This window comes from Coptis chinensis, chromosome 7 (genome assembly GCF_015680905.1).
Source record: "Coptis chinensis isolate HL-2020 chromosome 7, ASM1568090v1, whole genome shotgun sequence".
Taxonomy (NCBI): Eukaryota; Viridiplantae; Streptophyta; class Magnoliopsida; order Ranunculales; family Ranunculaceae; genus Coptis; species Coptis chinensis.
In genome coordinates this window covers 19271325-19298367 of record NC_141462.1, presented here as the reverse complement: position 1 = coordinate 19298367, position 27043 = coordinate 19271325, and the positions used below count along the sequence as shown (strand labels likewise).

Below are 27043 nucleotides of genomic sequence, written 5' to 3'. Positions count from 1 at the left end.
GATTGAGTTTCATGAACCACTGATTGCTCACTAAGTATGTCGTGAAGCTCAGTAAACCTTTGATATATGGTGCTACCATGTTTTTATCCGTGTAATGATTATTTGTATGAGTTTTGCTTTATGTATTGTGAGCGTTTGGAATCTAATAGGCGTTTTGTTTGCTTTCGCCATCGAGGAGAGAACAAGAATTCTTCGACACTTTTAAGAAAAGTCCGGATGTAAAACAGCAGTTTTCCTTTCAAAGGTACTTAATTATATATGTCATGTTTAATACCTTTTTAGGTGAATTTAGACTTCTTGGCTCCATCTACTGTTCGGCTCAATTGAAATATAATATAAGTAAATATAATAAACAATAAGGCCCTTTGAAATTTAATTGTATGAAATTTACTTACTATGGTAGTTTGATTTTATTAAGCGAATGGTATTACTTGATTATTGATTGATTTTTTTTTTGTTTAAGTAGTAGTTCGGAGAACTAAGAATATAATTCCGCCGGGCGGATATCTACAATTATTATTATTATTATTATTATTATTATTATTATTATTTTTGAAATGTGTGTTGCAATGTAAGTTTTTCATTGAGGTATTGTTGTGCTTAAATTGATAATACTGCAGAACGAAAGTGTTAACAATAAGAACCCTTCTTAAAGATGCGTGATTGAGTCGACCAAATTGGAAATTGCTACAAAGCTACAATAATTTTTCTAGGCAATGACATACCCTCAATGGACTGGATTGTCCTTTTTAAGTTAGAAGGAACAAATGTGAGTTTTTCGACTTCTTATTTTGGTTTTATGTTTCATCTTAAGCGAAGTTATATGAGATTATACATAGCTATGAGATTATTGGTCATTATTGGTACTTGCATAAATGCATAGCCCGTAAGTTGTACACTTCAAGAAGACTTCTTTTTGGCAAGATTGAATGCTAAATCTTTAGCATTTTTAACATTCGATAGAAATGGATGTTTAACATATGGGTCGATTTCTAGGAGGCTTACATTATATGTTGGTCGAATGTGATTTACTGTGACAAATTTCTGTAGTTTGATGACCTATGGGCAAGGAGATGTGTTTCCTCAGCCATCGGTTCCTTTGGGCTCGAGCTCTAGCCTGAACAATCACCAAGGATTGCATACACGGAGGGTCCTAGCGACTGTTTTCTCACAAGGTAACCCCTTACACAAGTGCTTGCAACCGCACCAGTTCTTCGGTGCACAAAGCGCTTTCCTTGGATGCAATGGAAGATCTGAGAGTTGATTTATCTAACACAAGACTTCTAATTGGTAATCTTTATATTGACAAATGGTGATTGTTTTGAAAATTATACCGGATACCCGCGAAAGAATGCTGAATCTGATTGAAGGCGGCCTCTTGAATTGCACTTGATCTTCTTCTAGAAATCAACGTGGGTAATTGGCCGGCGGCGCTGTCCAACTACCATGACGGCGTCTTTACAGATACCCTGCCTCATCCGTATTATCTTTAGACAAGCTCTTGAGCTTTTGCTTTATTATCAGCTCCATTTGATGAGTGAGCAGCAGCTCAAGGAAAAGCGCAATGAGAAAGAATCCAACACCGGGAAAAGAATTTTGGCTTTATTGATGCGGTCATCTAAGAAATAGTTCAGGGTAGTGCACATTCCACAAATACATTTATCACCATAATCCATAAAAAAGTATTCAGATGAAATATATCGGTTTGTAGATGGTACATCGGTACTATATGCGGACCTATAACAATGATTATGCTTGAGGTGGCGACCTCGATTCTTGTGATCGTTACAAAGAGATGCTATCCAAATTGTTTTTGTAGAAGGATTTAGTGCAAGGGTAGATTTCAGCACTTTTTGAATGTTAAATTACTATGTGATTCTTTGCGGCTTTGTTGTTGCCTTGATTATGAAACGTTTTGTTCGCTCGAATCATTCACAAAATCACACTCCTAAACTGTTTTGATCCCAAACCAAAAAGTAAGCATACCAAATTAATCCGGATCACTAATTACATTTTCAAAACTTGATTATTAGATATTGTTAAACCTGCCGTTCTTTTTACAAAACAAATGAAACGAGATGCACAAACATAATGGAATATCACGTGAAAAAGCGAGATGCATGAAACATAATCGGAATATCGTGTAATACAATACAATCGTCTATAGTTGCCATTAAAGAGTATCATTGAACAAGTTCGATAACAAAATGCATATCTATAATGGATTAGTTAATTGATATGTATTAGTTATTGGATATGGATATGGATTAGTTAATAGATATGGATCTGAATTAGTTAATAGATATGGATCTGAATTAGTTAATGGATCAACAACGTAATTCTTATGCTATACAATTTGTTGTCATATTAAAATCTATATAAAGACATAAATATTCATGAAGCATTCAACAAAACCTATTGAAACCATACACCAATATAGAGAAAGAAATCCTAAGAAAACACATCAATATTCACGAAGCACACACCATCATCATCCTCTTTTGCAAGTTTGTTTTTTTCTTTTTGAAGGTTTTCCCCAGTACACCATCTTTCAAAGGACTCCAAATTCTTTCCCTTTGAAGGTTAGTATTTTTTATTGTTAGTACATATTTTTTGGTACATATTTTTTAGTATGAAGCGTTATTTCCCATTGGGTGGATCCGACTCTTCCGGGGAACCGATGCTTAGCGTAAACCATGTCAAACCAAGACCGATCAATATAAGCCCACATATAGGATCAATGGAACCAAACTCGAGGACGTGATTGGCATAAACCGAGAAAGAAAATAGGTGTTAGACTCAATAAATCACATATTAGATATAATTTTATTTTCAGAGTAAAGATAGATGCATACTAAACAACTAGCTGCATGCTTGGGCATACAACATGCATATTAAAACAACTATGCTAAGTTTGTACGGAGATTGACCAAACCAAGATCAACTACTTCTTAGCCGGATTCCCAAATATGAGGCGGAATCAAAAGCAAGGCTGCATGATAATCTGTCTAATTTCTTTGAAAGAGTTATTAAAAGCTGCTATAACAACACTTTCATGGAGTATTATGTCTAATATTTGTAGGTAAAAGCACTACCTATTACCTACCGTGGCATGTGGCATGGAATGCCCTATGCTTTAGACAAAGCGGAAGGCGGCACATACACCGCGTCGGCAATTGCGATTGGTGTGAGCCAATTTTACTCTTATCCACCAAAGATGGTGATGGCGCGATTAATCTTAAAATCCACCGGATATATTGGTAGTAATACCATAGTTTTTCTTGGAAGCCGGTCTTGAAATGATTTTGATATATACCTTGATGATGGCGATGTTTACGGCTTTAAGCAAACTTGGTTGAAATTATGGCTTAGTTGAAACTTGAGTAATATATGCTGGGGTGGGTAGTTGTATTGTATGATTGTATCCATCAAATTGACTTTCAATCACTAATAATGCTCTTACAAAGGAGACAAAATAGATCCAAGAAACAAGATATGTTTTTCATGCAAGGATAAGAAATATAACATAAAAATTAACCTGAAGTCCAAGAGCCCATTTCCGCTTAACCGGGAAGTGATGTCTCAAGCCGATTCCCTGATAATCCCTATACCCCACAAAGCGATGCCCCATGGTGAAGCTCCGTGTTCACTTGGATGCATACATCCGGTACTATGGATTGACATAGTTTTCAAAAATATAGTGCTTTGGTGTCAAAACATCCTAAAAGTTAGGAAAAGAGAAGAAGTTGCATAATACAATGTGGTATTTCAAATATATTGATGGTCGAAGGAAGAGAGGGGGAAAGATCTTAAGTTAAACATAGTCATAAGAACCAAGCTGTCATCACATTGCTATACATATTACTCGAAGGACCAAACCAAGGGTCCCGATAAAAGGTAAACCACTATGGGATTTATATACAGATTAGTGGTGCCACATGCCTAGAACATGACGCCAAAGGAGAAAGTTAACGATGCTCCCAATTATGAGTTTGTACATGCACCGCAGAGTGTGTGTGTGTGTGTGTGTGTGTGTGTGTGTGTCGCGGACCTGTATAAGGTACATAACCATGGAAACAGGCAAGGAACATAAGCTAATTTTGGCAGTGGAACATAATAATTTCAAATTTTGTCGGATTTTTCAGAATATTTCGTAATTCCAAACGGAATTCCAACAATTCTGAAATCCTTAACTATTGTAGTATTACACATTAATATGCCAAGATGAAATTCAAGTTACAAAACAGCTAGCTTAAAACGGTTAAATTGTTATACAAGATAAATGTGAGTAATTTGTGTACTCACAATTTGAACGTGACCAATGCAGCTTCAGATTTTCCCGATCATACACAATGCGGTAGCTACCATAAAGTTCTCTCAAGATAAGCAATTCACTATGAAGTAATAAAACCAAAGGAGGAGGGAGGGGAGGGGGGATAAAACATTAAAATTCTGCAAAAGTATCTCAACTTACGGCCGATGATTCCAAAGTCTCCTTCGATGGACTCAGATAGCTAGACAAAAAATCGGTGACTCCTCAAGGCCAACAAATCCAACCATTTAGGTTTGACTACTTTCTTTGAGTTCACATAAGAACCTCCTTGCACAACAAGAGTTAAAGAAATATGTGTTCCTCAAAGAGGATTATATAATTTGAAAACAAGTTTTAGTTATTCAAGTTTTCAACAAATAAAGAGCACATCAAACATCTACGATCTCAACTAATCCAAACATTTCATCTTGAAATTTGAAGTCGAAGTTAGGGTGCTATCTTTTTTCTCAAACATTTGGATGACAATAAAAGGACCTAAAAGATAACGAGTTCATGCAAAACAATATTAGGAGAAAACATTATCTCAAAGGGCACGAATGAGGGTTTCCCAAATCAAGAGCTAAAATAAAGGACACCCCTCTATTACTTCATGTAATGAGAAGTGTACTTCTTGGCTTTTGAAGTGAGTCTCGAGGGCTTTGATGCTTAATAATTATTATTATTATCATAATTTTCTAATTATAAATAGTAATAATAACAGTAATAGCAATAATAGTAGTAATACCAATTGTAGCAATAAAATTTATAAAAAAGTAAATGAGGAAAAAAACTGTGGTATAGGATGATGGAAGGTTGTGAATTTCCCATATCAACCGAGGTGTTTTGATTTTTAACACATAGCCTAACAATCCTTCAGTTTGTAGTCATTACTCAAAGAAGTTATGAAGTAATCAAAAGAGATACATAAAATTAGAAAATGGAAAAAAAATATAAGACTTGAAATCATCTAAGATAGAAAATCATAAATGAACAACTCCATCATCGCTTTGAAAATAACTTTGATTAAGATGTTAGTGAGAAGATGAAAAAGGTTTTCTTAAACCCTATCCACTCAATATTTAATGCAATAGAGAAAAATAATTTCTAGCACACAGGCTTTATCAATTAACAAGTTAAGAGATGAAAACACTCGGATCAAGAAACAAAGAATATACCGAGGTTCGCCATGTATAAAAAATTGGATTAGGTAAAAATGCGTTTTCGACAAAAAATCTTAGGTATTGTTGAACTGCAAACATTAATGTAACACATTAATGTCAGGGAATCTTGCGCTAACTCCTCGAGCTGTTACATACATAAGCAAAGAAGACAAATAAGCAAGAATCACGTGGGAGAAAGCTCATAAAGTACCCTTTACCAAGTGCTGCAACTTACATGGCCTCATAGCAAAGATTCCCATGGGGATCCTTCATAGCCGGACCTTTTGGCATTTACTCCTCTCACAAACTAACATAAAGAAAGAAAAGTGTTGGGCTGGTGAAAAGGAGTCAAAAACATAGTTTAAAAAGGCAAGAAATACCTCCAAAGAAACTTTCTTATAGGCTTCATCCGAAGCAATGTGAATGATGTCCCACTATCAACCTGTGCTTGGAAGCCGATTGCTTAATACAAGAAGTCCCAATACAACAATCCTTCACTTCAACCATGTAGGCAATACTTGAATCAAAGAACAAGCTAATTAAGAAGAGCGTGAATTGAAAGGAGAAAACAACCTAAAGGGAAAACAAATCAATAACAACGCAAAATCATCTAAGATAGATAATTAGGAAACATGAATGTACCGACCATCATCGCTAACAAAATAACCCGATTGATTAAGATGTTAGTGAGAAGATGGGAAAAGGTGTCTTCAGTTGTTTCATCACATTGCTAATCAGACTCAATACCTTAACGTAGTACGCCAAGGCCAAATACGATAAAAAAATAATTTGGAAGGCATAGGCTCCTATCTCTAGCTGAGTTTTTTTTCCGATGAGGTGCAACCTACACTCGCTATCGCCTTATGAAGACGCCTCTTCCAACAGATTGTCTCGATGAGGTTCCAAAGAAACTTTGCATTAGAAACAAAGATACTTGCATTAGGTCAAAATGCGCCAGCTCCCTAACCTCAAAATCTTAGCAGCCCGAAATAACTTCGAAAGCACCTCGATCTCCATAACAACAATATAATCGAGAATAGCTAGAAATCCTCTACCAAATGTCTAGCCTTCAAGTTCTTAATCTTAAAAATAATTCTCTTGAAGCCCGAATCACAAAGACGCCAAGGTAGAACCATATACAAGGGTCGAGCATCAATAGACGGAAGGAAGAGTTGATTCCTTCCATGGGAGAGCACCCATTATTAGCGCGATTCTCTCGCGACGCCGAAAGGACTAGGGCCAATATCCTACGCTGAAAATGGAGCTGGATACGCTTTTACAAGTCCAAGTGAAGTTTTACAAGTCGGATAATGCTTTTACAAGTCTAAAGTGAAGTTTGGGGATAAGTGATAAAACGCCAAGTTCAAGGGGTGAAAACTGCATTTTTGCCTATGTAAAAGTGCCTTGCATTTCCCTTCCATCAAGTGAATGAAGTCATGTATAAGTGCCTAAGTCTAAGGAGACTACAACTTCAATCGATAGTTGCCGAACCGATTGCAATTCATTGTAGGAGACCCCGATTGGTGGAATAATTTGGAGTGGAGGACTAAACTATCGAGTCCAGATTCGCCCTCAAATCCCAACTCTATCAATCATTAAAAAGAATAATAGCGGGCGCCCCGGAGCAATGAACGGCCTCAACAAGAATATATATGATCTTTCGGACTAATAGTCAAAAGGGGGTTTGAAACTTAGATACTACAGTTTTGTTTACATTTATGCATCTTTTGTTACGAGAGACTTCTTAGTCTCTTATTGCTGTGTTTACTATGAGTGTGACAAGACAAAACAAATACAATTCCTACAATCAGTATTTGCAGATGCACGCGGAACCATAATGAAAAAAGTGAAAACACGTAACATCAGCGTCGACTCAAGAATTGGTTTTCCACCATGCACAAGAAATGAAACTTTCTGTGATAAAATCAAGCCGGAATGGTAATGGCCTGCCAAGAAGAGGAGGCCAAGTGTCCCGAAGTTTAAAAACACCGAAGAGCACCTAGAGTTTGAGCTGTTCTAGCTTAATCTCTCAGACAAGTTTAAATTGTTGTTAACTCGGTTAGAGTTGCACTATATAATGGGCCAAACTTGGATTGGTCCGCCTTTACCATACTAAAATTAATTCTATTTTATATACTTATCCATTTCTAATTCAGAGAAGTATTCCTTAATTCAACTTCTACCTAACGCTCAGTTTCAAATTTAGATAAGTATTGCCTAATTAAACTTATACATACGGTTACAAGTCCAAAGCGGTATACTTCTAAAACTAGAACAACACCTTCGAACTTATAAATACAAGACAACCGATTAATATAATTTGCAGAAAACTATAGAGCTACTACAGAGAAAAAGGTACACATGACAATAATTTTTTTCAATCTTATTAGATTTTTAATAGTATTAGTAAACCGTTGTTATTTCAATCCATGAACTCACCTAAATAATACATCCGTCCATGCATACATAGCAAAACGGTTGTATATTCATCATAATTGTGATAACAATTGTAATTCTAATAGCCGGATATACCGTAACGTAACATTATGACTGGAAAATTCAATTTTTTCGATGAGGTAAACGACAAATCTGACAGTTGGAAGGTTCGAGCACGCGATAAGAGAATGTGGGAAGTTGTTAATCTACGAGGACAAGACACAATCATATGGTCTACACATGCCGCCGCTTGACGAAAAAGGTAGAAACGATTCGAGAAAATTACTTCTTTTATATCAAAATAATTTTTGAATTTTAATCCACTTATATTACATTGTCTTGATCGAATCAAATTCATGCAAAGATTTCACCAGAATCCAACACATGTTTGAAAAGAAACCGATAGAAGGAGACATATTTGTAATTGATAAATTTGAAGTCAAAGAAACAACCGAAGATATCGTTCAAGAAGATCTAAGTACACTATTTCTTTCACAAAAGATACTATAGTATCTCCTTCAAAGAAATTGGGACGACATTCAACAGATATAATTTTTCGTCGCTCAGAATTTGAAGATCTTATGAAAACAAAGGATATCTCAGTTTTTCATACCAAAGGTGAGTTCTTTATACATACCAATATTGTTTATTATGACTAATTTCTAACAATGTCTACAAATCAGATTTCATAGGAAAACTTATCAGAGTCGGGCCAAAGAAACCTCAAGGATTTAGGGAAATCACAATACAAAACGAAAGGTAAACAAAATCTACATAAATTAGTTTTTAACTTAATTTCTTACACGCCTAACTATGTAAATACGTAATCAGGGGAAGTGAGCTTACTATAGCCTTATGGGGTGACAACTCCGATAGACTGGCAAATATCAGCAATCAAGAAGAAGATATGATGCTCATCATCACATCATTATACCTGAAAATGATTGGAAGTAAATACAATTCTTAATCATCAGTTATATAGACTGCTAAACATATATAATGGAAGTAAGTACAAATCTAATGTTTTGAATTTTCATATTTTACGAGGAATACAAACTTTGTTTAACATCTGCATAAAAGTTGTACTTGAATTTGGAACATTTTGGCCACGTCGACCAGATGAGAAACAGGTGATATTCGTTAACAAAAGCATTACTATTCCTCACAAAAGCATTAACAAATATGACTTATCCCTAATTTGTTTTTCGTAGATATCAAATTAGAAATACAAGAGTTCAAATTGAACAAGCAGTGACAGACGAGCCTACTTCAATGAAGGAACTAATGAATCAAGACAGAGTCTCAATTTTGGAGCTAATTTCACTAGGAAAAGAAACACACAATCAGGTATACCAAGTAAATGCCTAAATAATACCGTGATGAAATTAATAAAAACTGAACTAATAAACATATTTTTTGCAGGGAAAGCAATTCACTTGCAGGGCAAAGTTTGTGAAGATATTTGGAAACCGTGGAGCTACAAATCATGCGAGAACTGCACTTATAAGCATGTTGACAAAGGATCTAACCTTTTGCACTAATTGTGAAACAACATACAAGACTCCACAAGACAATTAAAGGAATCACTAATAAATACTACATCTTCAGTTTATAATTCATTACTAATTCCAACTTTAAAACATCAACAAAACCTACTTAAACTATGCATAAGATGAGAGGGAGATCAAAAAGCTTTTTGTCGCCTTTGGTAAAAGGCGAGAAAATAGTCGAAGTTTCCTATCCAAAAAATAATGGAGCTGACTTCCGAGGCAAGTACATGACTAAATACTGAAAAATTATTTTATAGAATGATACAAAGTTCAGAATTGAACCGCACCTACATTTATTTTGTCAAAAAGCGAGGGAAAAGTAATCTTGAAGAAATTAAGGAAAAGCTTGAAAAGAATGCGGGGAAGGAGTATATTTTCAAAGTTAAAATTTGAATGAGTATAGTATAAAAGAAAAGTTCCCTTCATTCAAATACGGATATATTAGAAGACGATGAAGACTCTGGTTGAAGAAAATCGTCCATCAAAAACCCCGTAAAGATTCGACAGAGGAAAATGAGTACAACAAAGAGATCAAAGGATGAAAAATATCTCCTTAGAATGGAAGATTACTAGGAATTCTATTAGGATTTATTCATATTTCATCAACAACATCTGTACTTTGAGAGACATTAATGATGTTTAGGTTTTAAACTATTTGAGGTATTTAGTAGTGTCTTTGGATTAATTTACTTTAATTCATTAATTCAATCTGAAATTTCTGAGTTTAAGTTGAAATCTTTATGATAATTTATTTGTCCAAGTTTGTGTACGCAAGTCCTACATCTTGCAATTGCTGCATGCCATGAAGTTGTGTCATGGGAAATTCTTAACATGATTTTCTGGAAAAGGTTCCAATAAAAGCTTCAAAATATGACTTCGTTATTTGTATACAAAGTTTGCATACAATGATAAAACTATCGTCTCTCATCAGTCAATCGATTCGAAATGAAGGAACAAGCATCCTCCACAGTCACGATATATCTCGAGTCCAATCTACACTATATGTTACACTTAAGTACATTGCCAATAAATAATTCTGACAGCTATGTTACACTTAAGTACAACCTCCTTTGGGCACATAGCTGGAAGGCTTTCGATCTACAGTCCCTCGAGAGCTTAAGGGTTAGGCGGTAGTAATGGGTCCTCTTCCGACTTCCAAATGCTATAATGGCGGCTCCCGCTGGTGAATGATGGGAAGCTCCAAGAGCTTTCTCCCAAATGCTTATGTAACTAATGGGCCAAAGACTTGGCGCTTTATCCTCGCTTTCAAGGTATAGAAATACCTTCAGAAGAATGATCTCATAGAGTTGCTCTTTTGAGCTCTCTATTGCCCATTTCTCCTTAGAGAAATCATTGTTTTAGGACTCGACGATAGATGTAGCATTTCAAGATGAAATTCTTAACATGATTTTCTGGAAAAGGTTCCAATAAAGTTTCGTTTGTTACTTTGTGTTGCATTAAGGATTCATTAACAAATTGACCATTTTGTGCGCGGTCGGGACCCTTCGGGTGTCATATTTTTTTGGGCGAAGTTCCCTGTACCATATCCCCCTAAGCTACGCGGTCGTAATATTGAGTTACGTTCCACAGCTGTTACGCCAGAAAGAAAAGCTTCCACACGAACTCCCATTCTGCATGGCGCGGTAGCGGACCGCTCTGGATTGGCTCGAGGTGTAGATAGGGTCAAATATGCAGGGTCATGCAAATACATAGGCCCCTTCCTTCTGCCGAGTGGTTTAGAAGGCGCTTTCGATCTACGGTCCCCTCGAGCGAAGGGTTAGGCGGTAGTATGGCTCCCGACTTCCAAATTGTGTTGTCGCGGAGGCTTATCTCATATAATGTGCCAAAGACTTGACGCTTACTCAAGCCCGTGTTTTAGGAAAAACCTATTATATATAAATGTTTCCCCAAGATTCCCGGCTTTCAAGGTATAGAAATACCTTCAGAAGAATGATCTCATAGTAGCTCTTTTGAGCTCTCTATTGCTCATTTCTCCTTAGAAATGGGGCCAGCCCAAGCACTACCTAGCTTATTCAAGTGGCAACCCCTCATTTGAGCCAAGAAAGCTATTTTCTGAATTCAGTCATTCAACCGTCCCCACATCCCAAGAGAGTAAAGGCGATCCCTATCGCTCCCATTTCAGCGCTTTCATTGACTAAACTCATTACTTGCTTTATCCCCAAATTCACCGACTATAGCCAATTAGAGTTAAATTCCCACTCGCCGCTTCTTGAGGACTGCTCAAACTCTAGCTTCCAATGCTTGAAGTAGGAGTGGCATGTTTAAATGCATACCGTGCTTCAAACAAGAATACTAGGAAAAGCATAAATTCTCCCCTCGCGATGTTTCCTCCCTAAAGGCTTTATCCGTTCCCACCAAATTCTTGCGGCTTTCTTCCTAAGCGACCAAGGAGCGCGTGAGCCAACGGTTACCGACCCCATCAAGGCCGCAGCCTTATTAGTATGGGGCAACCATCGGTCGGTTTCTTTCTTGCTCATCAAGATAGCATTCCAGTGTTTTGAGAACAGATTATGGTAGACCTACGGTTACCTACTCTAGGAGTCCCGTTTCGCGATCGTTCAATCCAATCGTTCCACCAAAAGGAATCGAATTCCGATAAACAAGTTGCCGCTGATTCTCAAACCGACTAGATCTGTTAATAGGATTAGTAGAATCGTCTTCTCAAACAAGTTAAAACATGAAGATACTCGGTAGAGGCTATCACGAGGAACAAAGGATGCAAGCGAGCAAAAAGATTAGCTGAACTTAGAAGGCAAGAAGCCATGTGGAAAGATGAAGAAGACCATCGAAAAGCCGGAAGAAGAAAAAGACAAAAAGACCTGAGATGGTGGACAAGTATTTTGATGCCAAGCCAAAATTAACCGATCGTGAGGGTTGCCGTGAAGGAACGGGCCAAAAATAGGCGGTCCGTGGTTGAGCTTGGAAACTATGGCGCAGAATACGCCCCACAAAGTAAACGCCGTAGGGGAGAAGCATGGGAGGTACTATTTTTTAATTTTTACCCTACATTTATTGATAGGCCTATATAGTTTCTCTTAGTACGTAAACATTTGTATATATATATATTATTTACAGCCCAACTACTCACATTTGAACATGAGTGCATACATTCCTTGCATTTCTTATACTAAGGAATCCAGTTTTAACTATAGAATGATAGTAGACTTTTTGTTATTATTTATTAATTTTTCTAAAATGTTTTGATTGGTTTTTATTAGTGATGTTGTATTTGATCAAGTGCTATTAACTAATGGGTTTATTCTCTATTTTTTAGTTTGAATCATCAGTATGAGTCGGACTCTACTAATGAATGTCTCCAACCAATAATTCATTTATTCTTCTAACGATCCATTGTATTTTTTGTTTGTTTTGGTAAAAATATTTTTTTGCTGCTTTGATGCTAGCAATTTTTTTTTCCCTATTGAAACAACAATATAAAGTTAGTTCATGGGCAAGGTTGTAGGATCAAATTCACGACTGCAAGGATCCTTCTATTTGTTTATTTTGTTCAGTACCATCTATCTCAGAACCTTTTTTTTTTTGCTTAGGGTCTAAAGTCGATTTGGTTTTGATTTGTTGTTAGTGACCGCTTTTACAATGGTCCATGTTTGGTGTATGATAGGAAGATAGTTATATGATAGCCAAGATATAGTATTTTGTATTCCATTATTTGTAGCACATAGGTTGTGTGACTCATCTAATTCCATTTCCAGTTCACGTTTGGTATAACTTAAATTATTACTTCATTTTGTTTCAATTATGTAGCCTTAGTAGCATGTTAGCCTTTTTTTATATGTGGAGAATAAACACGTCTATTCAATTAGTGTCATTGACAATGAGGTAGAATGATTGATGAATCCAATTATATATATATTGTGAAGTTGTGATTAATATGAAATAGAAGCCATGTACCCCTATTAGTTTTTAAACATTATGAGTCTCCCTTATATAATTTATCAAAGGGCTAGATTGTCAGGCCATGTCAAAGGTTCCAGCTTATTATGTCGCTTAATGATTTCAAAAGCATTTCTTACAGATAGAACTACGCGAACCATAGAAAGGATGATGGGATTTGTCTTAGCAAGTAGCAGTCCCGTTTCAAGCTCTCTCAGGGTGCCCACGTCAGTTTTTTACTCACGACAATTTAGGATATATATATATAAGTTAAACCCCAACTCCCAATAAAAACCCACGGTTAAAAAAAGATGTTCCTTCTGCTTTCTCTAAACCCCCAAAAAAAAAACCAAGGATGAAAAACTGAATAATTGATTTCTATCTCTCGCTAACACTATGCGTAGCTAGCACATCTTCTGCTATCTTCTTCCTTGATCTCCAACATGAGTTTGGCAATTAAACCTGGTTTTCTCTCATCGTCAATCTTTATAAAGATTTTTGGTTAAATCATATTTCAATATTAAATTCTCGGTTTCCTCTCTATATTCATGGAAATCTCTCGCAATTGAACACTACTAAGTTTCATTAATAATGATGAAAAGAGCTCCCAAAAATCACCTCGGCATGAAATATATGAACCTGATCCTCAAAATAGTCGACGCCCCGCAAAATATTATACTGACTTCACTAACGGACCCATATTTCCTCCGAAGTCAAGAGTTGCCATGGGCATGCACCCCTATTAATCCTCAGCTTCTTCAACTCTTCTCTACCAATGTATTGCATCACTACACCGTCATGAAGGAAATATTTTCTCCATTGCAAAATGGCAGCTAAATCTAACTCGGTTGCACATTTTACAGAGACAACATTAAAACTTCTTAGGGAAATAACCTATTGAACTATTAGAAGACCTCGAAAAGTTAGGTGATACATGATTGTTACAATGAGAATAAAAGACCTATGTCGATATATCATGTCAAGAATGATTGTGGTATGGAATAACTTTCCATTCAATTTTCCACATAAACATGTTAACAAACCAAGGCAAAAAGTTTGGAATAGATGATAAATTTTAATTTATTTTCTAGACAGAGGGATGATTACCACTTTTCATTATACATTTTCTGCATATCCAACATTGCCTATGTTGCATCCTCTGGGTTTCTAAGCTAAGGCAATAAAGATAACAAGTATGACTGCATTTTCTATGCCGAAAACTAAACCGCAAAATACAGGATGGACGAACACTCATGTTAGAGCTCGATTAGTATGATTTTTTTTTTTTTATCTTTTTTCCGTAGAAATCGAGAATGAGTATGATTGCTAAACAAGAAAAGAATGGAAAGGGGTATAAAGTATAAATCAGTGAATCACGTAATAAGTCTGCAGGATTTTACTCTATCTCACTTTTATTTGATAAACTAGGCTTAAACGAAAAACTCCAGTTACCTTTGCACTGCTTTGTGCAATATGAACGTAGGTATCTTCCTCGACACATTGGATAAGTGTGAGTAAATCAACAAATTCAACCAACTCTAAGCAAAGGTCCCGACATTCTTCTCACGCTAAACATTGTGAAATCCTTAGATTTCTCACATGAAAAGGACGAGAAGGCACTCTAGGGACTAAGACTATACAAAGGTGGGGTTAGCTGAAAAAAAAAATACCAAATGAGTTTTCGACTATCCGGGTGTTAAACTTTTATTTGTTATTCACTGAAAAATGTCAAACAAAGTCATGGATAATGGATTTCTCTTCACCGACAAAACTATACTATGTTGAACACGCCCACAATATTGAAGAAGAACATTTTTTTAGACTACGAAACCAAAGGAACATAAGAGTCGCTCATCATACTTCGCCTTTTAGATGCCAAAAGCTTACTCTCGATGAATCCCAAAATTTCAAGTTAAAGTCATCCCCACCTTTATTTGATACTCTTGGTATCAACTTATATCGCACAAATGCTAGCGAGAAAAAAGGGACGAGAGGCTAGCAAAACATTCGAAGGTTGAAAAGCATAACCGTGAAAGAAATAAATATAAAAAAAAAAATTAGGGAACGCTTTTAACTATATCCGCCTTCCATACTTTACTTTCGTAATTAAAATATACAACCAAAAAAAGACAAGGAACCTCAATGGCAATAAGTCGATAACTCTAAAACATTTAATTATCCTCCGTTGATCATATACTTTCACGCTTACAATCTACAATAGTGGTTTTTTTCTCAAGTACAAGTCGCATCTAATTCGAATCATCGACTACTTATGCTAATCAAATACTACTTAAATGAAATCATGACCAATGTATATTCTCCCGACAGACCAATTTCAGTCGCCGATGAATCCGCGAGGAGCTTGGGGCGGCATTGGTGTATGTCACTATAGAGGATTTTCTCAAGTCCAAGTCGCAGGAATTGAATACTAACCGCTTATGCGAAATCAAATACTACTTAAATGAAATCATGACCAATGTATATTCTCCTCGACACTACCAATTTCGTCGTCGATGAATCCGCAGGAGCTTTGGGGCCGGCATTGGTGTATGTCACTATAGAGGATTTTCTCAAGTCCAAGTCGCAAGAATTCGAATACTGACTGCTTATGCGAATCCAATACTACTTAAATGAATCATGACCAACGATATTCTCCCCGACAGCACCAATTTCGGTGCGCCGATGAATCCGCAAGAAAATATCGAAAATCAATAATTTTCATCTCCCAGCCAAATATGGAAGTAAGTTCTCTTCAAATTCCCATTAGCTCTCTTTACTCACCGAGATATTTGTTTCATATACTTTCCCATGTTCTCTGCTTAGCCCGGCAAGGGTTTACTAGGCTCAACTCAACTCACAAAGAACATCGTTACCTATTGGTGCGTTATAAAGGGTGATGGGTGTATTTCCCGGCCCCAATTTGTGGAGTCGGATCCTACTTCAAGAAGCATCTTGACTTTGGATTCATTATTGTAATCGAACTTCACTGCCTGAGTAAGATATCCTGAACTAGCAAGGAAGTATACGGTCTAAAAGAATCCTATTTATACTTAACTTCCTAAACAAACATATCTAATAAGAATCCTATTAATACTAAACTTCTAATAACATAATAAAACCTAAACAAACCTATATATAAAAAAAAAACCCACGATCCTCCTAACACAAAACAAAAAACAAAGGTAAACTTTCAGTTTTTTCTTTTAGTCTGATTTACATTAGTTTTACATATATAACTGAAGTTTTTTTTTTTTTTCATTGCACTAATAGAAGATATTCAATCAAGGCTTCGAGAAAAAGTTAACAAAATCGATAAGGTAAACAATTTCTTTTCCAAAGATTTCTCTTTTATGATTCAACCGATGATAATATTAAAGTTTAAACACATGAGATATTAGCGTTTTTTTAATTCAAAATTATATTGAACTATATTAAACTTAAAACTGTATTAGTGTAACAACCACTCACTATTAACTGTTTCAGTGGGGACGGATCTCCCCGAGATTGATCCTTCACTCATGGACTAATTCGATACTCAAAGAAAGATATTCCGTATGTCACATGAGCCCCCTCTTAAGGAAGTAAAGTTCCCAACACCTATGAATATAAGCCGGGGAGGACCGCATTTGATGAGCTTAGTGCTCTTAGCTAGACTAGACTTCAGAGTTCTTTTCTCAAGGCCCATCGGTAATTACGACTTCTTAGTCATCTCTCGGATTTCATGTTACCATGAGCAGGACCGATCACTACTTAGAGTATAAACATAAACACCGCCAGCAGAACAAATGACCACATGAAGTAATAACCGGTTCCTTAGCCACATCCAAACACACATTGCAATCAAAATTAAGCCATTCCATTCCCTTGCTCCTTTCCATCCTCGCCCTAAATCCTCAACCACAACGCCTTCTTTCAAGGCTTATCTTTTGGGGACACACCATCCATTTCATTCAACCCTCGAAAACTATAGTACCACAACCACTACTTAACACCCGATCTGCTGCTGCTTTGCCGGAAAATGCCGCGACTCGAAGTCATACTCCACCCCATAAGGAACCCTAGACCTATACCTCCTAACCCTCAGATTACTACGATTCGCCTCAATCAATCTCCTAAAACGAAACTCGGGTATTGAAGAAGGTCTCACTGCAAAGAGCCATCATCAACCCCTCGATCTTAACGAGTGACAGGACCACCACCCAACCCAAAGACCAATATTATCGGTGTTATTGACTTGATTAGTAGTAGTAGGTGAAACCGAAAATAAGGAACATGAGTATGATAACCCAAAACCGACGCTTTCAATCCAACCCAAAGATGAACAAGATCGGGAACAGTTAACCTCCCACCAAAAATCTCATTCACAGCTACAGCTGCAAAGAGCAGACTCGCACCACTAAACCCCAAACATCTCCAACCAAAATCTCATTCACAAAGCAAAGACTCACACCACTAGAGCCCAAACCACTCTTCCACCAAAAATCTCATTAACGGATAAAGCTGCAGCGGCAGCAAAGACGCCGCGACTCGACCCCAAACCACTCTCCCACCAAAAATCTCATTGATCGCATAGCCGCAACCAACAAAGACTTCTCGCCACACTCAAACCCAAACCATTCCCTAACGGCAACCCTTTCTCAAAGTGTTTCTAACAACAATAATGCAACTCTCTTTTCCAATCATTTGCATTTTGTTGACATAACATAATATACAAGTATATTACACAACCGCGACAATTCAATAAAACATTCTAACAAGTGTACCCGGTCAAATAATCGAGGCCAAAAAAATAATGCTCGACATTACTCGATTATATACTTTTCTAGAACATACAATGCAAATTAAACACTAATTAAGAAATTATAATCAATAAAGCAAATTAATAATGCGAAAAAGATACTAACCTCAGGCAATCATTCTTGTTGTGAAACCTTTCTTAAGTAGACTACATCCGAATCTCCCTTTTCTCCTGTGGAAGACATTAGCCTCAGAAAAATGTAGGGCTGGGTCTCGTCCCGTTTCCCAAGAACTCAAAATCTATCTCATCATGCTTTGAGTTTTGAGATGATAGTTGAACATCATTTCGCACATTTGCAGAAATATAAGAAATTTGGAATACTTCCCAAGTGATTAAGTGAACAAGAACTTTTGGTGAACAGAAACCACTTACATAGAAGGCATTGCAGATTCAGTCGCCATGCCAATCGGCAACCAGTGAGCATATAGGTTCCATTGTTTCCACCGTCCCATCCGGGAACATAGCTTCAAGCCCGGTGACATTAAATCGACGCTTTTTCCCGTGGTTCGGAGCCCCGCCAAGTTTCTTCTATTGAAGACCTCACACAATCCATACTCGATCGTTACCTTTACCTCATTATCGACGTCCATGTAGTTTTGCTTTTTGTCGACGGTACATATGCCGATACAATATGTGAAGCCGCTTTGTACGCAACGCAACAAAGGCGATACAATAACTCGTGGATTGGTGCCGAAAGATTGTCCTTGAATTGTTTTCCTATGGCTAAAAGCTCTAGCTTTACCTGGTCCGACAGAGGCAGATCCATGGTCGCTTCTCATTGTTGATTTCCAAAGTGGATCTTCACAGTCCTAACCGATCACCATGTCTCATCACGTTGATACCATCTTAATTTGCATACCGAAGTGTCCAAACAAGTAAGACCCCTTTGACTGAAACCCGACTGATACCGCGATCCAAGTTAAACACTATCAAGACACTCCGGTTTTCCCAACAAAAACAGAAACATAATTGAGTATTGCTCTTTACAGTCTTACCAAGTGTATTTGTCAACGAGGAGCTCAATCTCATTACCACCATTGAAGTACTTAATGTGATCAAAAGCCCATGTGGGCACATAGTTCCTCGTTAAATGTAACATGAACGACTTTCTTTGGAGCTGCACTCATTGCTCCCCGCTGGCCGCTAAGAATAAAAACACCAAACACAGAATCCCCATCAAGAAGCAGCCCATCTTTACTTCTTTTGGAAAAATAAGATGAGAGCTAATGTAACAAGAGCAATGGGGGTCTATTGTGGCTGCGTTTGACAATTTAGTTTGAAAGGAAGTCATCTAAGGGGGACCAGTTCCTTGCTTGAGTCGATTAACCCCACGGTTAAGGGTTCATCTCATTCAAGCTTTAGACAAAGAGAGATAATGGAGGAAGAGATATGACAAGACGGATTCAACCTCTCGAATCTAATCTCCTTCACTGGTATTCTTTGTGCCTATATGGTGTTTACGGGTGGGACTAAAAGGTGTATACCTTCCCCGTGGCTTCGAGCTATTCGCTATTCTAAAGGCGCCTTTTTCCGACTAGAAAGGCGGAGAAAGATGGCTACATATCACCGTCGAAAAAGAGGTACCAATTCAAATTTGAATTGATACAAGACCAGCTTAAAACATAAGTTATAATTTGTTGGGCCCAGCCCAACAAGTAATAATATATACTTATAGGTTTCTAAACCCGATAGCTTCTACCTAATTAAAAAAAAAAAAAAATCTAATTTAAAATAAGGTTATTTAGTTTTAGGTCGTCCCAATAATATGGGTATTTGCATTTGACCCAAAGTTTTACGTTTTTTAGCTTTAGGTAACTCTATCGTTAGTTAACGATTCATTTACCAAGTTTGACCGTCTATTGTGGTGTGTATGGTGTTATGCCCTTTCAAAATGCAACAACGACCCTCACACGTTTTGCACGTGCCCACACTATAAAATTCAAAATCAAAATTTTAAAATACCCGACACGTGTCATAATCCATGCTCCTGATAAAGTGGAGGTTGCAAAAAAGGAGAAGCCCACTGTTCCAAAATATCAAAATTTAAGACAAATACGAAACTAAAAACCTATGAAAATTGAACTTCCAATCACTTAGTAAAACATAATCTATTAACCTAAAAAAAAATTAACTACACATATCGAAAAACCAGGTAGCCTATTTTCTTCCTCTTCTATTATTTACAATTGTTTATTGACTTCATTTTATTATGTATATTGCAGATAATGGCGTGATGAAAATTACAAAATTATGTAAAAAAAAATGCTAAAGGAAATTCTAGAAGCGGGACTTAACATTCAACAAGATCCAAATCCTACAACACGTAATTAGAGAGCGGACGATTCAAAAGCACCGTGACATTAAAGTTACCAAAAGACTTATTCTTTAACAAAGAAGACGCCATAGTTAAAGAAATTGATGGAAGCCCAACATATTCTCAAGCAAAAGCGTAAGATTCAAAGCAGCTTTTTCACGCAATAATACGCTTTATAAAGGATGAACGTGATATGGAAATTGAAGACTTCAATTTCAAAGAACTTATGAAGAAAAGAATAGAAGTTGAAGAGAAACGAATCAACTCGACATCCTCAAAAATATTATGCTAGATTGTTTAGTTGATGATAAACACAACAAAGATAAAATATATTATCTCAAGAAAAATTAAAGGAATGAAAGGCATTGAGAGTTCCATAATAAAGAAAATAAAACCATGAGGATTAGTACTTTAATACCAAAACTTTATTATGTTGGTCACATAGTATTTTTTTTAATGGCCAAGGTTTAACGCTTCTTATTTATGAAAGTTTGTCACTATAGAGTCAGTTAATTTTTAGTTTAAATTTATAATATAAGCACGCTCACTTTTACAATTCTACTACTTCAAGTTATATTGTGTTCGATATCAAAAAAAAAATGCCAAGCAAAGATAACATATCCATATTAAATTTTTTGGATGTAGATGGAGGAGGAAAACACAGGGTGCGAAATCAAAATTATATTTTTTGGGTTAAGGTTTGTTTTGATATTTTACATTAGTACAAAACAACATGTAAAGCTGGCTTAGGGGCTGAAAGTTTACAAGCAGAAAAATTAAACACAAATACAAATCAAAGGAATTAACACATCAACATGTTTAATCAGATGCATTATTTATTCGACAGAAGCTTCTAACCAACTCAATTTTTAAATTAAGTTACTTGGTCAAGCAAAATGTGTTGCTTATTCAGCCAAGTCTTCAATTTAGTTCGGATTTTATCCAATCATATCGTTAATAAATTTCACCAATTCCAATAAATTTCACCATAACAAACAACTGTACGCAAATGCATTGAACTAACTTCAAAGAATAATTCACGGAGAATCGGAAATTGGATACAAATGCATTGAGCTAATATCAAATAATAATTAACATAAAATCAGAAACTAGATGCAACTGCATTGAACCAACCTAAATCGAATACTGAAACAAATTTATCAAACTAACCTCAAAAAATTATTAAAGAGAAATCGAGAAATTTGATGCAAATGTAACGAACTAACCTCAAAAAATAATTAATGGAAATTAGAACATGAATGCAAATGCATTTACCTAAACACAACGAATAATTAACGGGAAATTAGAAACTGGATGCAAATGCATGGAACTGACCTCGAAGAATAATTAAAGAGAAATAGAAAAATGGATAAAAACATATTGAACTAGCCTCAAAGAATAATTAATGGTAAATTAGAAACTGGATGCCAATACATCGAACTAACCTCAAATAATAATTAACGAAAAATCGGAAACTGGATAAAAATATATCGAACTAATCTCAAAGAACAATTAATGGAAAATTGGAAACTGGATACAAATGCATAGAACTAACCTCAACAAATTATTAACGGGAAATCGAAAACTGAATGCAAATACATCGAACTAACCTCAAATAATAATTAACGAAAAAAATCAGAAATTGGATGTAATGACATCGAGCTAACCTCAAAGAATCATTAACTAACATAAAATCAGAAACTAGATGCATAATCGCAAATACAACGAATTAACGAAAAATTGAAAACGGGATACAAATGCATTGAACTGACCTCATAGAATAATTAATAGGAATCGAAAGCTGGATGCAACTACATCGAATTAAGCTCAAACAATAATTAAAATGAAATTAAAAATATGATGCATATGCATCAATTAACGAAATTGGAAACCGGATACAAATGTAAGGAATTAATCTAAAAAATAATTAACAATAAATCAAAAATTGGTTGCAACCGCATGGAACTAACCTCAAAGAATAATTACATGGAAAATTAGAAACTTGATGAAATTGCATTTAACCGACCTCAAAGAATAATTAACAAGAAATCATAAAACCGATGAAAATGTGTTGAACTAACCTCAAAGAATAAGTAATGTAAAATTGGATATAAATACATTGAATTATTCTCAAAGAATAATTAACTGAAATTGATGCAAATGCATTGAATTAACCTCAAAGAATAATTAATGGAAAATTGAAAATTGTATGCAAATGCATTGAATTAAGCTAAAAAAAACAAGAAATCGAAAACTGTATGTATAGACAAGTGTTTGAGCCGATAGACAACTACGACAAGTATATAGTTTGTCTTTTCGCTATCACTAAGTTTTTGAAAATAAAATAGATTTTAGTATGATCTCTAATTTATCATAAGTAAAAGTTAATAGATAAATATAATATTAATATATTTTTTTTACTTATACATTAAAGCAAAAATAAAAATATATGTTTTTTTCAAATCATAAGAAAAAAATATTTTCATATAACAAAGATCTCGCTCAAAATGGGATCGGGTTCGAAAACTAGTTTAATACTTATAGAATTGGAGTCTCTTATAAGACATTTCTAGTAGAATGCCTCTTATAAAAGGCAAAAAACAAACCAAAAAAATGTCAAAAATCACTGGCCCACATTTTATAAGAGGTTAGAGAGGCAAAAGCAAATGGCCCCTAACAGTCAATGAGAGTCAAATCTAGTTGACCAGCATCAAACGTTAAAAGGGGAGGGGGGGGGTATGTCTAAAAAATCCTAAAATTAAACATAAAAATCAAAATGACATTAATGCCCTAATCTTCTTTTCCTCTCTCTTTTCAACTTTTTGTCAGGTTTATTAACCTTTAGGTCTTCTCCATCTATCAAAATCTCACAAACCTAACTTCAATAATTTAATGATGGGTATTATACCGGAATAAAATGTTTTTATAACGCAAAATCTGTAAAAAATTTCGAAATTATTACTGTTAATGTAGCAAGTTTTAATTTTCTCATTTTTTGACGGTTTTGATAGTGTTGATTTTGATGGTTGATATGTTTTCCCTCTTTAATGAAATATGAAACGTGGAGGGAAGAGTAGAGCAAGAGGCATAAATGAAGAAGACGATCAAAAAGTTTACCTTTTTTGGTCTTTTTCTTTGATAATATGTTGACTCACCATCCTTGTGATGCGGACTCTATCTTACGTCCCCTATTAAGTGCGCTCTATTTGCAAGCTAGGGAGATCGATCTCCTCTTATCATTTGGCATAATTACCTAATTTTAAAGGCATTTTAACTAACTTGTCATATTTTTTTCAGTTGAAGGAGAGGTAAATAACGTGGATGCAAGTATGCAACACATAATTTTACTTTTGGGCTTATGTATATTCCGACTAGGAGTCTACGAGTACATCCATAAAGGGATGCAACTTGGGCCGGGTAAACCCAAGGCCAACGGGTTAAACCCCAAATTTTGACAAGTTTGGGCTGCAATAAAATTTCATTGGGTCAGGTTTGGGTTGAAAAGTAAAAACCCGACCTTAATTCAAGTTGGACTTGGGTTAGGAAGTAAAAAAACCCAAAGAACCTGAGCCCAATCATAAGCATGAAAAAATTTCTTATCTCTACATTTATATTGTTTCCTTCAAAGGTTTTCCTATGTTAATAAATGGGATTTCATGCATACATTAATATTTTTTATTTATAAAACAATATAGCCAAATTTAGTAAGCATTATATTATAAATTCCAATCTATAAGATTTTGTTCAATTAAATTTCTTACATTTTTTTTTTGATAGTATAAATTTCTTACATTTTTCATATTCAAAACGGTGGTGAAACTAATCAATTAGGTTTACAACTTGATGAGGTATGATAATTTTATTTTTATTATTATTATTTTTTAGTTTACTATCTTGTAAAGTAAGAAGTAAATTTTCCCATTTGCCCAAGATCAACTCGGCCGCTACGGACTATAGGGTTTGGTTGCCTGATCAAAAGGGCAAATTTTAAGTTAAGTCGGCGCACGAGGAACTCAGAAAGAAATCTTTGAAGGTTTGGTAGAGCAATTACATATGGAATAATTACATTAACCGAAAAATAGCTGGAATAACATGGAAGCTTCTACAAAATTGTGCGGCTACAAAAATAAGTCTGAAAGAGAGGGGATTTCGGTTTGCTTCACGATGTTACTTGGGGTGTCACAGTGAAGAAGACTTACAACATGTTCTTTGGGAGTGTAGATTCTTAAAGGAGATATGGGATTGGTTGTCTGAAACTTTCAAGTGTAAGAAGGGATTTAACAATTTCAAGGAAGCCATGAAGATGAACAAGAAGCAAAGCTCCATTATCAGACGTGGCATGCAGTAGTGGTCGCGGGAATGGTAACCATCTGAACACATAGAAATGATATAGTGTTTGATACGAAGAAAGAAAACTTAACAGATTGCAAAGCGGCTATAAGAAGACAAGTTCATTATACATACACTTTGTTGAAATGTACTTCAAAACCTTCAGATAATGCAATCCTTTAAGGATAATGTGGTCTTTCTCTCAAGCCTGCTCAAGCGCCAAGATTTCAAGATTGTATATGGGAACCGCCAGACAAAGAGATAATCAAGATTAACACAAATTGTACATCATGAGGTAATCCAAGAGCAACTGGTTATGGTCAGTGTATAGAAATAGTGATTGTGAGGTCCTTTTAGTGCTTTGCAAAAACTTGGGTGAGAACACCAACTATTTTGCTGAAATTATGGTGATTCTAGAAAGTGCAGAACTAGCGATAGATTAGGGATGGGGAAGTATTTGGATAGAATCAGATTCTAAAGCAGCTGTCACTGCTTTTGGAACTTCGGAACTGCCATGGGAGATAAAACCCTGATGGGAATGCGCAAGAAAGAAGTTATCTTATGTTTTGATCTCAAGTATGTGACGTGAAGTGAACTTCGCAGTTGACCATGCGGCAAAGCATAGTCTACGATTGCCCCCCCCAAAATAGGTGGTAAATCTAGGAAAGCCTCAATGGCTTACTAGGTGGGAGTCTCCTGATGTAATTTATTTCCGGTTTGATTGAGGTTAATTGGAAAATATAATCCCAATTAAACCAACCTTTTTGTAATATTTTTCATCTAAATACATTGCTAAAAAAAAGTAAGTAAGAAATTATTTGTCACAATATATTAATGATTGATTTGCAAAAGAAAAAGTATATCGTTCAATTCTTCACAAAAGATTAAAAAAACCCAACCAACTCGAAATTCGAGTAGGACTTGGGTTGATGTATTTTCAAATAGGCTCGGGTTTGGGTTGGTAATCTAAAACCCGCAAGCCCGAATAGGGTTTGGGTTGAAGTAATTCAATGATGGGTTGGGCTAGAGTTAGACTTAAACCCCGCCCTAGGTTACATATTTTCAGTACCATTGGCCGTCACAGATCCCACAAATAACAAATTGACCGCGATTGATGCATTCATGCAATCCTGATGGTATATCCGGTCTACCAATCTTAACTAGAAACTCAATAAAACTAGCATACGGAAAGAAAAAAGGAGACAGAGAAAAACAAAAGGAAAACTCGGTGGGAATTGTATTGCTCGAGTGCTTGACATTTAAAAAATCAAATTACTTGATGCGGGGCCTAATTAGTTGTTACCATTTATCCTTTGCGCCTAACTAAACTACTACAATTCCTCGTTTAGAGCATATCAACTGTTGCTGTGAGTTCAACTGTTTACCCTATGTTTTGTATTTAGCTGGAGGTAGAAATGTAAGGATCTGACGATCTGAGTACATCCCCGGCTCCCTCAACCAGCTATTTAAATAATTGCTTAAATTAACCATTCTTCTCAACGCCAATTATACATTTATTTGACTACTTTTTTAGCATTATTGGGTGTTTGGATTCTTGTCACTGGTACAAATTGAGTAGTACAAGTAGATCAAATATGGTGGCAACATATCATGACATCAATGATCAGAATGATTTTGCGACATATGATTGTGTAACCAACTGACCACCAAGATGTGGTAATAGGATCAGTTCGTTGGTCTAGTATGGCTATGTTCCCAAGATTTATCAGAAGAGTGTGTACCGTTTCTTGTCTGTATACAAGTGCTCTGAGATTCCTAACTTCAACAGGTTAAATGGCTAAAGTTCCATCAATGAATTCTTGAATTCTAAACGAGAAGTTACTGCCTTGGATACTTCTATGTTCTAGCATCTAACGACATGTCATAACCGTACACTTACCTGCTTTAACCCCCACTGCAAACCATCAGTGTGCTCTGATATTTTTGCATGTGGACTAGAACAACAATAAATGCTCAGAAACACCCCCAAATTTAAATGCAGCGTGGAACAGTTTAATTTTATGCATATGGGTAAATCCCTTCATATATAGTGCAGTACAGAACTACAGAAGGGAATTCCAGGATTAATTTAGAAAAATGAGAACCATTTAATTTGGTCTGCACGCGCCAGATGATCAGTGCATTTGAATCCTTTTCAGCCTGATGCTAAGATGATTGGATAAGAAAATGTTTGAGACTTAAATGTTACGTACAATGTTGATAATAAGC

At 35.8% G+C, this 27043-nt stretch overlaps 1 long non-coding RNA gene across 1 annotated transcript; it reads left to right on the top strand.

Annotated features, from left to right (window-relative positions):
- The first annotated feature begins 8476 nt into the window (after positions 1-8476).
- LOC147486454 (uncharacterized) lies at positions 8477-8858 on the top strand. The gene is made up of 3 exons (XR_015200963.1): positions 8477-8526; positions 8592-8667; positions 8740-8858. It is a non-coding gene; the product is annotated as an uncharacterized LOC147486454 (long non-coding RNA).
- Positions 8859-27043: the final 18185 nt, after the last annotated feature.